This window comes from Ceratotherium simum, chromosome X (genome assembly GCF_057802395.1).
Source record: "Ceratotherium simum simum isolate JZ-2026a chromosome X, ASM5780239v1, whole genome shotgun sequence".
NCBI classification, from domain to species: Eukaryota; Metazoa; Chordata; class Mammalia; order Perissodactyla; family Rhinocerotidae; genus Ceratotherium; species Ceratotherium simum.
In genome coordinates this window covers 24313322-24329766 of record NC_141940.1, presented here as the reverse complement: position 1 = coordinate 24329766, position 16445 = coordinate 24313322, and the positions used below count along the sequence as shown (strand labels likewise).

Below are 16445 nucleotides of genomic sequence, written 5' to 3'. Positions count from 1 at the left end.
TTTGTTGAAAGAATATTCTTATAATATTTTCATAAGAGCAAACATAGTCAATCCATGGTCTAACTGTGCACCTTAGATGGGCTGGACTGTGTCTCCCTCAAAATTCATATGTTGGGGCCGGCCCTGCGGCCTAGTGGTTAAGTTCAGTGCTCTCTGCTTCGGTGGCTTGGGTTCATTTCCTGGGTGCAGACCTACACCATTCATCGGCGGCCATGCTGTGGCAGCAACCCACATTACAAAATAGAGGAAGACTGGCAACAGATGTTAGCTCTAGGTGAATCTTCCTCAGGAAAAAATACAAATTCTTATGTTGAAGTCCTAGCCGGCAATACCTAACAATGACATTATATTTGGAGACAGGACTTTTAAAGAGGTAATTAAGTTAAAATGAGGTCATTAGAGTAGGCCATAATCCAGTATTACTGGAGTCCTTTTAAGAAGAGGAAATTGGACACAGACATGTGCAGAGGGAAGACCATGTGAAGACACAGGGAGAAGACGGCTGTCTACAAGCCAAGGAGAAAGGCTTTGAACAAACCCTTCTCTTGAAGCCCTCAGAAGACACCAACCCTGCTGGCACTTTGATCTTGGTCTTTTAGCCTCCAGATTTGTGAGAAAATAAATTTTTGTTGTTTAAGCTACCTAGTCTGTGTTACTTTGTTATGGCAGCCCTAGCAAACTAATACAGATGTTTTTTCAGTTGTGCATAAATTACCAGAAGTTTCCTATTTTGGAATAGTTTCAAAATGACTTTATTATTAGGCATAATCATATTTAGGTAAAATTAAGAAATATCACTGAAGGAAGAACTGACACATTCCTGTAGAATATTTCCCAGGGCCCCTTTTGCTGTACTCATCCTGACCTCCGTCTCTCTCCCGGCCCATACACTCTAGTGTACTCAAGATCAACTTGGAACCCTTGATGAAAGTTAAGATAAAAAGTTGTCTAAACCTATAAAAGTGGCTGTTAGACCAATTCAGTTAGACATAATGGATTAGACGTATACATAGCAACATCCATAAATTCTAAAAACAGTGTAAAAAAACGAAATAGGATAATATTAGATAACAAGAGGCAGTTTGACACAGTTGTTAAGAGTATAGATTCGACAGCCAGATGTATGGATTTTTATCCCAGCTCTTCTACTTTCTAGTTGTGTGTATGACCTTGGCCAAATTACTTAAACTTTCTATGCCTTAGTTTCCTCCTCTATTTATGGGGAATAGTAATAGTACCTACATCATAATGTTGTTGTGACAATTGAATGAGCCAGTACATGTAAAGGTACTTAGAACAGTCTGGCACATGGAAAGTATTATGTCCGTGTTAACAACAATTATTTAAAATTAATGCCATTTATATAAATTAAAAACACATGCACACAAAATAATGACACATATTTTCAAAGCATAGCTTCAAACAAAAAATACATATTAAACACATTATAATGGTTATCTATAAATAAGGAGAACGGGAAGTAGAAAATGAAGATAAAAAGGAATAAATGAATGAATAAGTGAATGATTTAATGAATGTACAAACAGGAGAGGGGCTTTACACAGGTTGGTAATTGATAATGTGCTGCAAACTAAGGAATATGATTAAATCAACATTCTTTACCTGAGTTGCAAAAGGAAAAGAAAGGAAGGGAGGGAGGGAGGAGGGAAGGAAGGAAGTGAAGGAGGAGGGAAGGAAGGAAGGAAGGAAGGAAGGAAGGAAGGAAGGAAGGAAGGAAGGAAGGAAGGAAGGATTAAAGAAAGAAAGCCTTCCGAGTCCCAGCATATATATATTGAAGCCCTTGAGTTTAAAAATATACAACTCAAAACATCATTTAGAGTCCTGAAGTTGGTATGTCTGTGGAACACACAGCATACGTTGCTGAAAAAAAAAAAAAAATCAAGTTCAGAACCCCATACCTGTTTAAATGAATCCTTCTTCCTCAGTAATCAAAAGAACTGTTGGAGGTAAGCTTAGGTCCTTGAATATCACTCTGGGGAGGAAAAATAATCAGTGTCTAATTAATTTTAAAAAAGTAGAGATAAATATTATTATATTGGATCCTCATGGAAAAACTTTTTTAGAAATTTCAAAAAATGTAAAACCAAGCCATTTTCTTCCTCTCTTCCCCCCACAAAATAATGCCTTGCAATTACTGACAGACACATTCAGTGCTTACGTCTATTATTACAGACCAGTGCTAGAGCTATTTCAAAAAGGATCCTTTTAAAATAAAGACATGGCTAAAAATAGGCACTGTGTTTGTTTAAAAAGCTTGTGCATTAGGATGCTTCAGGGCAATTTACTGTTATTTTTGCCAGCTTAAACACCAGGTATTTTAAAAGGCTTAATTGTTAAATACAGAAGAAGATGGAAGTAAACAAGGGAATGATTTATTAGTCTTTCTTTTATAACCAAACCAGCCCTGATTTATGATAAGTTCCTTTTCGTTGTACTTTTCTAATACTTTCTGAGTTCAACACCCTTTGCAAAGGTTAGTTCATTTATCTTTATAATGTCCCCTTAAGGAAGGAGGTAGGTTATTATCACTATCTCCATGAAAAGATGAACAATGGAAGAAAAGTGATGGTTCATAGATTAAATAATTAAGTCATAAAAGTGTCCATAGGATCATCTGTATTACGTTACCTCGCATACATATCTTATGCTGTTGTCCAGCATTAGTTCTTCTGATTTATGAAGGCAACGTTCTGTTTTTTTCCTTGCTTTGAGCTTTTCACTGAGCCTAGTATATAGAGCTGAGCATACGACAGGTAGCTAATAAATATCTACTGATGAATGTTTATTTGGAAAGGGTGATTGTATTCTGCCCTTTACATTACTGACATGCAAGCAGGGTAGGGCCAGAACTTCACTGCCCAGAACTTCACAAATCAGCCTTCATTTCCATCACAGATGAAAACAATAGCCTTCAAGTAAAGCTCTTTTTCTAAATCCTGTAATGTGTAACATTGCTTCGATATGTAGGTTATTAATTGGGGAATGACTTTAAAAGAGCACATGAAAATGTCATCATAACATAGAATACTAGAATGTAGATTGACAGAACTTTAGACTTGAATCCTATAAGAATTATAGTTTCAGTTATGCAAGATGAATAAGTTCCAGAGATCTAATGCACAGCAATGTGACTATAGTTAACAGTACTGTATTGTATACTTGAGATTTGCTAAGAGGGTAGATCTTAAGTGTTCTCACCACACACACACAAAAGGTAGCTCTGTGAGGTGATGGATGTTAATTAGCTTGATTGTGATGATTATTTCACAATGAATATCAAACATCAAGTTATACATCTTAAATATAGTTTTTTTTTTTTTTTTTTGCTAGGGATGATTTGCCCTGAGCTAACATCTGTGGCCAATCTTCCTCTTTGTTTTTTTTCCTTCCCTAAAGCCCCAGTACATAGTGGTATATTCTAATTGTAAGTCCGTGTAGTTCTTCTATGTGAGCCACCACCACAGCATGGCTACTGACAGATGAGTGGTATGGTCCTGCGACCGGGAACCAAACCTGGGCCGCTGATGTGGAGTGTACTGAACTTTAATCACTAGGCCATCAGGGCTGGCTCTACAATTTTTATTTGTCAGAGAATTCTTTTAGAGTCTGAAGAGAAGACACCATGCTTTCTTCATTTTCCATCTTCATTCTCAAATTCCTAAGCTTTTGAAGTTGAGAGAATACTTCAGTCTTATCTATTATTCAATATTCAACTCACTCTGTGACTGCAAGCAGTTGATATGATGGAGGATATTGTAAAGTAATCACTAAGGATGGGAAAACTCATTGAGAATCGTAAGTTAAATTGGACTACCCATCTTAGATAGGGTGGTCAGATGTCATTGTTTAAGTATTGTTTGGAAAACCTTAACATCCTAGAAATGTGACTTCCAATGTCACTCCTTCCATGCTAATCAAGCAGATAAAAAAGTTGCTCTTCTGTAAATTTTCGGCTCAATCATTGAAGAGAAATTTTGAATTTTACTACACAATAAAGATGTATAAGGGTTTGCTACTTGGTTTCCACTAAAGTTTCAGAAGTCTATATGCAAAGTATTTGTCAACTTAGAATTTTAACATGTTTTGAGGAATATGGTTGAAAGTGATATTAGCCTTTATCAGCTCTCCATTACTATGGTATTAAATTCATTTGCATGACATGCAAGCCCTCTGTAGTGAACACCCCATAAACTTCCCCATTTCCATGTCTTTCTGTCGTCTCCTCCTTACAGCTTTATCTGGATGCCATATGCCACTTTTTCTCATTTCTATGCCTTTGTATACTTTGCTCTTTAAGCCTAGAATGCCCTTCCTCTATTGTTTAAGATATTCTCATTCATTCTTCAAGAACCGTCTCAGTAACTCCTCCTCATGAGTCTTCTCTAATATCTGTGATCCCTTAGGCCTCAGAGGATTTGATCATTCCTTCTCACCACACCCCTCAAAGAGAAGTAATTATGCCATTCTTTGTGCCATCACCATACCTTTTACATACTTATTATAGCCCTTATAAAGCCACATGCAAGTATAAGTTCTACAGGTGGGTTCCTCTGCAAGATCATGAATCTCTGGAAGGCAGGAAGGCAGAGACTGTATCTGACACATAGCTACCTGCACGTTGAGTGAGAATTCATGCATGAGAATGAACATTCAACAATAGGATGCTTCTAAGATTTAAACAATAATTGCTTCACCTTTTAAAGTTTTTGCTTCAACTTGTGACACAGCCTTTAATTTTTCATCTTCTCTTACCAAAAATGAAATAAATTTGTCTGCAAATAGATAAACTCTGTAAAATTCTTTTAGCAATCAGACTATGGATTTTGATAAAATTGTCACTCCTTCTGAGCTAAATGATAATATTGAGGGGCTTTTCTTATATCTATTACCCATCAGTTGAATGCCTCTATTTCTACAACATACCACAAACATTTAGATTGCAAACAAATGTATCAGGCAGTTTGAAGTCCATAAAGAGGACTGCACTTTTATTTTAAATACTCAGAAATCTTGTAGCTTTTATGTATCTGATAATATTCATAAACACATTAAAGTATAATTACTAATAATAGTGGCTTTTTGTCATCAAAGGCATACTGTTCCTTGTGCAGATTTATTACTAAGTTTATATATCAACCTGATACCATAGCAATCATATAAAGCTGTGTGAGATTGTTTTAAAGATGTCTTTCTCTTAAATTTAACATATTCTTCACTAGGAAATTAGTTTCATCTTTGCTATATCAGCTAGCAAGATAATTTCAAAAAGCATTACCAAAATACAAAGAAGCAATGAATCATCAACTAACAGGCATGAAGTATACAAGAATTGAATAAAAATAAATTTCTACAAAGACTTTATTTTATATGGCAATAGTACAATATGCCTCTCCATGGCACATATTTTTCATTTATCAACAAAAGTTAAATTCAAAAAATAAGATTATATTCTTATTTAGCAATCCAGTTGTTAAATATGTTTTTTTTTTTTTTTTTTTTACAAAAACTGACATGATCAAAAATAAGATGTTATAACTTGTGGGTGTTCTTTTACAATTTCATTTTCACATTTCCTATAGGTACTCATGGTAAATGTCTCTTTTATATTTTAATTAGGTCAAAAATAGAAGCATTATAGACAGTTTGGATTAATCTCTAGTAATGAAAAAAATGCATTTCCAGTGGTAAATCTGTTTTCAACTACTAATGATGCATTCTGAACGTAGTTAAAGTTCAAAGAAAAATTGTACTTCATTTCACTTTATTCATTTTAACTGGATTATGTGGAATAAAATGGTAAATATACCTATATGAGTTTGAACTGTAGGGTTTGTAGAATTGAGTGTTCTCTCAACAGTCATTGAATAAATAATAATGACAACACCAAAGTTATGAATAATGATTAATAATCCTGGCAAAGTTAGAACAATGGTTCTTGACTAAAATACAATAAAATCAGGAAATGCACTTTATAAAAGAAATATTTTTCTTAGCAACTTCATTACCCAATATTATCGTTTGAAGTAGGTGGTTAATCCTCCTTGCCAAAAAAAAATTAAATTCTAATACTTGCTTTTCAATACAAATGCACTGCATTCATTTAAAAGAAGGCTAGTTTATTGAAGAACTCCTGCTCATCCTGAATTCAAATATAGCTTCATTTCTTAGATTTATTAAGCACTACTGTGATGACAAGCAAACATTATAAATTGCTACTTATTCTACAAAATCTGGAAGAAAAAATATGCTTTATGTTCATTTTAGTGTGTAACAAATTATTTTCCTTGCCACTACAATTTATTGCTGATTTAAATGATATTTTGCCTTTATTTAATTTAACCTTTTCTTAAGTCTTAGATCAATCTGGTATGTCCTAATATTGGCAATTATTGAACAATCCTATCATTGTTTAGCTAAAATCGGGTGAAAATGTTCATTGAGATACGACAGAACACTTACTCTCAGTGAGGCTTCTTAGAAAAGTATCTTTTGTTCCCCTCTGTTCCTCTTTGTTCTCTACCACTGAAAGACTTTCTGATGCTACATATTTAAAGAGTAAGGCAAATGATATTGTATACCTGTTCAAGAGCAAGTTTTACTTGAAAGAGAAAAATAATTCTCAGTTTGTCTTTATGCATATGTAAGTAAACATCTTATAAACCTTAAAATATTATCTTAAAGTACTCTGCATATATATTAATTCTTCTTGGACATTTTTAAAAAGAGTTACCATTAACTCTGCTTTCCAAAAGATAGCATATGGGCACAGGAAAATCAAGTAGCTCCACCAGGAACCACATCCTAAAGCCCCTGACATTTATTTATCCATAAGATCATGAGTTATCTTACGAAACTGGTGTGCAGATTACCACACACACACACACACACACACTCGAAGGGAAGCCATCAGTCTGACTTTGTTACTTAGAGACACGCATGTACATTGGCCAAGCAGTATCTGACTAGAAATCTTACTAAACAAACCGCAGGTCTGATGGCAAATAAAGATCTAAGCAGGCAAGTGGTTAGAATCAGAGTTGGGGTGTGCCTCATGAAAGCAGTTTAAAACAAAGAAATATAAGCAGTCTGACAGATCAGAAAAAAACAAAGAGTAGAAATTTACAAGTGTTTACTTTAGGAAATAAGGCTATAATGTCTGATTTTAGGATAGAGGTATTTATTTTCCCTCTGCTCTATTTTTATCTCTCCTTCTGTATATGGGAGGCTCTGAGCAGGCAAGTGTTCAGAGACCTTCAGGTAAATTGCTATTCTGAGTTAGGCAGGATTTAGCTCTAAATGTGAATTGATGTAAAGGTATAGTGAACAGCTATTTGACTATATGTAAAATAATTAGTGATGTGTCTGAGTTTATCATCAACCATAATAAAGATTTGTTTAAACTGAAGTTCTCTTATTTTATTATAGCCAGTACTACCTGCTGGTGTGGTAGTATGTATACGCATTTCACTAGTTTATATTAAGTATGCAGGCTTACTTTCCCAGCTTGAACTCTCCCTTAACAACGTTTTTATTTATAGAATGAATGTACTTATGAAGCCAGGTACTTGAGGTTACTGTGGATATTCAATAAGAACACGATTGCCTTTTGACCTTGTTCCCAACACAGACATAGATGAATCTTGTCAATTTGCTGTTTTCTTGTTTAACTTGAGGGGTGACTCGGGTCTCGAGGATCTGTGAGTTTGTTTTGCAGAAGAAAGAGAATTTCAGGGAGACTGTGATACCGGCTCAACACAAAGTTAGCGTAAGGGAAGCCATCTTATAGAAGAAATCCCTGTTGGAACTATAAATAACCCTGAATCACCAGCCCCTTTGAATCTTTGCTTTAGTTTGCCTAGACAAGTAAGAGTCTGTCTCCAGTGGATTTACAGGCTCTGTAGATTTTATGGCCCCTCCCAGCTGTGACAAGACAATAACTTTGTTCTTATGAGTTCTCTAGGAATGTGATGACCCCCAGGCAGAGAGTCTATGCTGAGCCATCATCAATGAAAACTGAAAGATCTGGTGTGGTGACTCCCAGTCTGTAACACCAGAGGGTCAACGTTCCTAACCCCCTCCCCAATAACCCACTGGCCTATATAACTGCTTAAGATTTTGTGCCCCCTTAAGATGATTCTTTTGGACATGAGTCAGACATCTTCCCTCTTGCTAGCAAGCTGTAATAAAAAGTCCTTTCTCTCCTACCTCCTTGCCTCTTGACTATTGGCATGTCTTGCGGTGGGCAGAAGAGCCCCCTTGGGTGGTAACAGTTGTGATCACCAGGTGGCTGGCCCCCAGCAGCCAGCCATTGCAGATTGCCTAGGGGCTTATCAGGAGTGACCGCTTTGTTTCTCCGGAGCTCCTCCTGCCATGTCCCTTAGCTCTATAAAACCCCCCTGCTTCTTGTTAAGGTGGATTTGAGTGAACCCATGCTCCCACCTTCTCATCTTGGCCAACTTGAATGGGGTCTTTCTCCATCTCCAAGCACTGATGTCACAGTGTTTGGCTTGCTGCGCATTGGGCACACAAACTTGAGATTAAGAGATTCGGTATCACTTACAATGTACAAATACTTAAGCTAAGAAGTGAAAAACTTTATTTATTTATTTATTTATTTACTTTTTTGAGGTAACATTGGTTTATAATATTATGTAAATTTCAGGTATACATCATTATATTTCTACTTCTGTATAGACTACATTGTGTTCCTCACCAAAAGTCTAGTTGTCAAAACTACTTTGATGGAACTGTAAACAGGATTCTAACAAATGGATTATAGCTAGTTCTTTCCTATTGATGTCTCACGTTCATGCAATTCTGAGCTATGCATACAATTATAGGTATCACAAATATTTCTATAGTATTTGTCTTAGTATAGTTGGGCTGATAAAACAAAAACACCATAAACTCTGTGGCTAATAAATAATAAACACTTATTTCTAACAGTTCTGGAGGCTGAGAATTCCAAGATCATGGCCCCAGCAGATTCAGTGTCTGGTAAGAGCACGTTTCCTTATAAATAGCTGTCTTTCTGCAATAACTTCACATGGCAGAAGGGACAAGGGAGCTCTCTGGGGTCTCTTTTATGAGGACATTAATCCTATTCATGAAGGTTCCACCTACAGGACCGAAGCACCTCTCAAAAGCCCTACCTCCTAATATCATCACCTTGGGCACTAGGTTTCAACATATGAATTTTAGGGGATATAAATATTCAGTCCATAGCATTCTGCCCCTGGCCCCTGAAAATTCATGTCAAATGTCATCAACTCATAAGTCTAAGTCCAAAGTCTCATTTAAATATCATCTAAATCGAATATGAGTGAGACTCAAAATATGATTCATCCTGAGGCATATTGTTCTCCCTGCTGTGAACCTGTAAAATGAAACCTGTTATGTACTTACAAAATACAATGGTGGGATAGGGTAGACATTCCGGTTCCAAAAGGGAGAAATGAGAAAGAAAACAAGAGTTACAGGTCCAAGATAAGTCCAAAACCTGGGGCCGGCCCGGTGGCGCAAGCGGTTAAGTGCGTGCGCTCTGCTGCAGCAGCACGGGGTTCGCCAGTTGGGATACCAGGCGCTCACCAATGTACCGTTTGTCAAGCCATGCTGTGGCGGCTTCCCATATAGAGTCGAGGAAGATGGGCATGGATGTTAGCCCAGGGCGAGTCTTCCTCAGCAAAAAGAAGAGGATTAGCAGATGTTAGCTCAGAGGTGGTCTTCCTGACACACAAAAAAATTCCACAACCTAATGGGGCAAATAACACTAAATGCCAAGGCTTGATGTCTCACTTTCTGGATACCCTGGAGCCTGGTTGCACCCCCATGGCTTTGCTGGATGCAGCTCAAGGAGCAGCTAATGCATTGTAGTAGTGTGCCTGGGGTTCTGGTCTGGAGTCAGGAAAGTAGCCTTACCCCCACAACTTGGCTGGGCATTGCCCTAGTTGGGGCTTTCTGAGGTGGCTCTGCCACCTCAGCCATTCTCTACATAGGCCCTGAGGCTCTCTGGGGTATCCTTTGAAATATAGGTGGAGGCAGCCATGTCCTCATGGCTTGTGAATTCTGCTGGCTTGCAGAGACAGCACCTGGCTGATGATGCCAAGGTTTACCACCTGTGCCCTCTGGAGGGGCACCCACCTCAGCCTGCACCACACCTGGGCCCACTGGAGCTGCACCTGGGGCTGCTGAGGAGCTCTGGAATGCTGAAAGCTGAGCCTTGAAATCATTCTTCCCCCTAGGCCCTTGCACTCTGGGCCTGAGATGGGAGGGGCCATCCCCAGTGATTTTTGAATTGCTTTCAGGGTCATTCTTCCATTGTCTTGGACAGTAGGTTCTATGTTCTGTTGAGATGGTCAATCTGTACTAATTTCCTCATCAAATTTGGCTATATCCTCTGTATTCTCTCCCAAATAAGCTTTCTCATTTCTTTCAATATGGATAGGCCAAGAATTTTCCAAAATTTTAAATTCTGCTTCCTTTTTGATTACCATTCCATCTTTAAGTCATTTCTCTCTTCTCACATTATATTATAATCATTCAAGAGAAGCCAAGCCACACCTTCAACAATATACTTAGGTACTTCTTCAGACAAATATCCAATTTTATCACTCACAAGTTCTACCTTCCACAAAACACTAAGACATGAACACAAGTCAGCCAAGCTTGATACCAGCTCAAGACAAGGTTGACATAAGGGAAGCCATATCATAGAAGAGAAACTCTATTGTAGTTTTGAAGGACATCTGACTAACTCACCCAGCTGGATATGCACCCTCCAGAAGATCTAACTGCTCTGCAGATTTTGCAACCCCTGCTTGTGCATGTACCTCCCTGCTCCAATAAGATGATAACTGTGTTCTTTTGACTTCCTCAGGAATGTGATGACCCCCAGACAGTCTATGCTGATAGCCATCATCAATGAAAACTGAAAGATCTGGTGTGGTGACTCCCAGTCTGTAACACCAGAGGGTCAACATTCCTACCCCCTTCCCTTATACCCCATTGGCCTATATAACTGCTGTAAGATTTTGTGCCCCCTTAGGATGGTCCTTTTGGATGTGGGTCAGCCATCTTCCCTCTTGCTAGCAAGCTGTAATAAAATGCCATTTCTCTGCCACTATCTTGCCTCTTGACGATTGGCTTTTGTCTTGCGGCAAGCAGATCATGCCATTTGTGTGGTAACAAGCTCTTTACCACTTTATAACAAGGATCGCCTTTCCTCCAGTTCCCAATATGTTCCACATTTCCCTCTGAGACTTCAACAGAATACCTTTACCGTCCATACGTTCACCGACATTCTGTTCACGACCACGTAGGTATTCTCTAAGAAGATTGGGGCTTCCTCTATAGCTCTCCTTCTCTCTTTGAGCCCTCAGCAGAATCGCCCTTAATGATCCCTTCATGGCAATGTAAGCTTGTTCTAGCATGCACTTCAAAACTTCTAGCCTCCACCCATTACACAGTTCCAAAGCCACTTCCACATTTTTAGGTATTTGTTAAAGCAGTACTCCACTCTCAGTACCAATTTTCCGTCTTAATTTGTTTGGGCTGCTATAACAAAAATACTATAAATTGGGTAGCTTATAAACAATAAACATTTATTTCTCACAGTTCTAGAGGCTAGAAGTCCAAGATCAAAGAACTGACAGGTTCAGCATCCGGTGGGGACAACTTCCTGGTTAGTAGATGGTGGTAACTTTTGGCCATGTCCTCACATGGCAGAAGAGGCTAGAGATCTCTCTGGAGCCTCTTTTATAAGGGTACTGCCAAATAATAAACAGACACCTCATTAAATTGGAGTCAGGAAGCCAAAGGTGGGAGCTCTTACACCCCACATGGATAGCAGAGCCCAAGAGGAAGATGAAAGACTTCCTCTTCTTGACTGTCAAGAAGCTCAGCCAATGAGAGGCTATCATAACTCAGCCAATGAAAAGCCACTACATCTCAAACTCTTTATTTACAATAGCACTCCCAACTTCCTCTTTCCCTCTATGAAAGTTTCTCCACTCCTGCTGCTGGGAGACTAACACATGGCTTGCCATGATTGCAGACCCCAAATTGCAATTCTTTGCTGATCCCAAATAAACCCATTTTTCCCAGAAAAACAACTGGCTATTTGTTTAAAGTCAACAGCACTAATCCCATTCATAAGAGCTATACCCTCATGACATAATCACCACCTAATACCATCACCTCGAGGGTTAGGACTTCAACATACAAATTTTAGGGGGACACAAACATTCAGACCATAGTGTTTCCAAATATATACGCAGGTTCTTTACCCACCACACAAGAGGGGCCAAATAAAAACTGGAATGCCAGACTGATGGCAAGGAAAGGGTTTTTATTTTGGGTGACATCAGTTTTTATTTGGCCCCTCTTGTATGGTGGGTAAAGAACCTATGTATGTGTTTGGAAACAATTTGGCAAGCCAACCAGGAGGCTCTTTGCCTGTGGCTCCACAGCTCCAAGCTGACTGAGATTTCCTAGGAAGCTGTCCAATAACTGCCTAGATGATTTGCCCTAGGGAGTGTTCCCAGTACTTTCGGTCTGAGCCAGCACCTCTGGCCCTAGGCACATTTTCTTATGGCAAGACAACAGGCTCTAGATTTCTTTGTTTGTTTTTGCTTCTGGTGAGTCCATGGACTCAATCTGGAATAGGGTAAGTTGCCCCAAGGACACTCATAAACTCCTTTCCCCTCCATCTGGGGTCCTTTCCATTTGTGGAGGGACCATCTGGGCACGCATTCGGACTGGGAACAGTTGTAGGACTTTTCACCCTAAATCTGGGAACTGGTTCACTGGTGTCTGGTTTTTCTGTGTCTGGATCTGTGTGTCTATCCATCTCTGTGTATTGGAATGGGATACGTGCTGTCTGTACCCAAGCAGAGCCACTTGGGCTGATTCTGAGTAGATGGTCTAATTATAGTTATAAGCCAATGTCTAAAAAAGGGATGATCTTATTTTGTAACACTACATGGCCACAATATTTTTTAGACACTCGAGAGAAAATGGCCAAACAATGGATCCTTAAGTTGGAAAAATTTTTAGGGAGCTCTCATTATAAACAGCTGTTTTATTGGTAGCTATGAAAAGACCAACTTAAAAGGAAAATACAATGATTAGTCTTAAGAGCTAAATCAAACTTGGAGTCTCAGCTTCTTCTCATGGTCTTACAGATGCTGATGAAAACATTAAGTTAATGAAAAAATAAAAGAAAGCTGAGGTGAAATAAAGGGACTCTTTTTAACAAGGTGGAATTTTTTTTGTCTGTGTGTAAGGAAGACCAGCCCTGAGCTAACATCCATTGCCAATCATCCTCTTTTTGCTGAGAAAGATTGGCCCTGAGCTAACATCCATGCCCATCTCCCTCTACTTCCTCTACTTTTTATGGGATGCCACCATAGCATGGCTTGACAAGCGGTGTGTAGGTGTGCACCCTGGATCCAAACCTGCAAACCCCAGGCCACCACAGTGGAATGTGCACACTTAACTGCTATACCACTGGGCCGGCCCCACAAGGTAGAAATTTTTAAAGGAGTTTTTAAAAATAATAATAATAATAATAATAAGGTAAATAAGACAGTGGGTTAAATCAGACAAATAGTAAAGGGGGAAAAACAAAAATAAATCAGAAAGAGAAGAGTCACAAGACTCATCCCAACAGGATGGAAAGTTAGTTACTTACATAGCTAGTTATTTACATAAGTTCAATAAGAATCTGTTCTCCTTATAACAGGACAGAATTGAAAACATTGGTTATATTACCAAGGCTTTGACTGGAATATTTGAGGAAAACATACAAACTCAGATATGACAAGACAACTTTTGCGGAATAAAGGTTGACTTTCTGAAATAAAGCCACTTGGAAATTTTGGCCTGGTATCTTGTCTACAACATTTCCAGCAACCCTTGCTGGGTGAGTAAGGAATGTCAATTATCTGGTAGGTGCAATGAACCTCAAAATGTTTTGGGGAACCTCGAGAAGAGAGGAATTCATCCAAATCTGTAGGTATTATAGGCAAGTCTGATGACAAAGGCCTTGGCTGGGCTTTCTTGGCCTCAAGAGGCCTTTAAATTTCAATCTGAGATTCCTTATAAAAAGTTCCAGCAAAGCAGATTTAAAAAAGCCTATACCATCAATCGTTATTCTTGCTGTACTTATATAAATAATTGGGTCAAGCTTTTGAAACTAGACTTATTTTACAAACCAATGAGTCTTAACTTGGCTATCTCTGGTAAAAATGAGGGTGATTTTAGAGAGAAAAATTATATTTCAGTAAAAACTATAGTACACTTTTGTGGATATTAGATTCTAGTCCTGTTATTTGTCTTGAGGTTTTTGTTATATCCGTTAACTGGACTGGATCATGAATTCTTCTGGTCTCCTAAAATATCTGGCTGCAAATCTCCAAACTAACATTTTCATTTTTTTTCCATCATTTTGATTTGGAATCATTGAGAACTGAGACTACCCTTTTTCCTGAAGTCCTGCAAACTGAAGCTGGACATCTTGATATAAACTTAAGAAAGATTCATGCCTGTTGCTGTGTAAGCCACTTAGAAAGGTACCTGAATACCCAATGACATCATCAGAGACATTTCAAATTGCAAAAGATGCTTTGACTCTGACTTCTAGAAATCTTGATTGGCTGCACCCTGGGCTCAGGAACTAACTTATAATTCATACTTTTTTCTATTTGTTTGTCTAGAAATACTTCATATTAAACACCTGGTTACTTGCTTACACAATAGAGGCCTAACTTTGGGAGCCCACCTCCATCATCACCTTACTAAGAGACTGGTTCTATGAGATGGATCAACCTATGCCTTTTATCTGCAGGTATCCCCAGAGGTACCAGGTCCAAACTGGTTTTCAGGACTGTTTTCTTGGATTCCCCAAGGGATTAAGTCTATTTTTCAGGGACTTTTAAAATTTGGGTTGTCTATACTTTTTATCCTTCTGTCAGATACTTAACGTGCCTTTAGATGTTGTTCCAAAACTGTTGAACAAGGTACAAAAGTTCTAATAATACTAAATGTCAATCTGAAGCTGGGAACAAGAAAATATTTCCAAATAAGTGCAAAGCATTCTCATTCCTCTAATAGATCTATGCCCCAATTCAGCAGGAAGTAGCTAGATTGATAGTTGCCCCAAATCCCTCAAGATTGAGGAATGAACATAAAATAGGGAGGAATTGATGCCGGTCCTAATATTAGTTCCCCTACATTAAACCCAGCATATATGGGGTGAAAACCAAAAGCTCTCATCCCCTTTCCCTGCTTCTTTTAGCTACATTCATATGTAAATATTGTTTTTTTAAACCTTTGTATCCCTGAACTTCACAAGGTAAATAGAAGTTACAAATTGTTAAAAGCCCAGGTGGCCTCACACTGGGCTTACACTGAAGTTTTGGCTAGTCATGGGTCTTCTGAAGTTTTATTACAGTGAACCTGATATCCAGAAAATATCAAGAAGCAGAAGCTTCCCAGAGCCCAACTCCTTGGCTTCCTGATGACAGAATCCACCATCTACCACAGATGCAGACAGCCAAGGACACCCACCTGCTAATTCCCTTATCTCACAATGCACCTCCCTGCAAGTAGCCTCACAAGGCCAAACGCAAGCTGGTGGGAAAGCACTGACCAGCAAGGCCACAGGCTCCCGCTCCCTACTAGCAGCTGCATTCCTCATGACCTTTAAAACACTTTGCCTTCCCTCTTTCGGGGAGATGGGATGAATTTGAGGGCTCAATCCTATCTCTTGGCTGATGTCACCTGAAATTAAAACCCTTTCCTTACCATAAGCCTAGTGTTCCAGTTTTTATTTGGACTTTCTTGTGTGGAGGGTGAAGAACATGTATGTGTGTTTGGTAACAATAGCAGTGTTCTTATTCTGGAAAAACCAAATATATTCTATTTAGCATAAATGGATTAGCAAGAGAATGGAGGCAGTTTACTCAAGAGGAAGCAAAAAGCAAAACATAGTAATCTGTTCCAGATTTTAAGATTTTACACCATTAAAGAACCACCCAAATTCTGTTATTGAAACTAAAATGGTACAATATCAAATACTATTGCAGGTAAATGAACATATGTTTGAGTTTATTAATATTTTGTATAATACTATTTAATGTGTTTGAAAGATAACCATTAGATTTTAAACTGGCTTAATCTTTCTTAAATTTTCTACTACAATGATACTCAATCTTAATATGCTTAGAAGCTTAGGGTATTAAAGAGAAGAACTACTGATGTTCTCTTAAACACTTATTATAATTATAACCATTTCCTATTGTCACAATTTCCACACAGTTTGCAAATAAAGTATAATTTATCAAGAGTAAAATCACCATCTTCCTATCAATTACATTGAAAATATCCTTAGCTAAGTGAGAGCAGATAGCAATTCAGTATTGATT

At 38.2% G+C, this 16445-nt stretch overlaps 1 long non-coding RNA gene across 4 annotated transcripts in view; it reads left to right on the top strand.

The window, feature by feature from the left end:
• LOC147911780 (uncharacterized) overlaps positions 1-16101 on the top strand; it is a 243870-nt gene extending 227769 nt beyond the window's left edge. For all 4 annotated transcript variants that reach the window (XR_015550562.1, XR_015550566.1, XR_015550563.1 and 1 more), the window contains 2 exons: positions 8968-9018; positions 13763-16101. This is a non-coding gene — a long non-coding RNA (uncharacterized LOC147911780). The remainder of the gene's footprint in view (positions 1-8967; positions 9019-13762) is intronic.
• Positions 16102-16445: the final 344 nt, after the last annotated feature.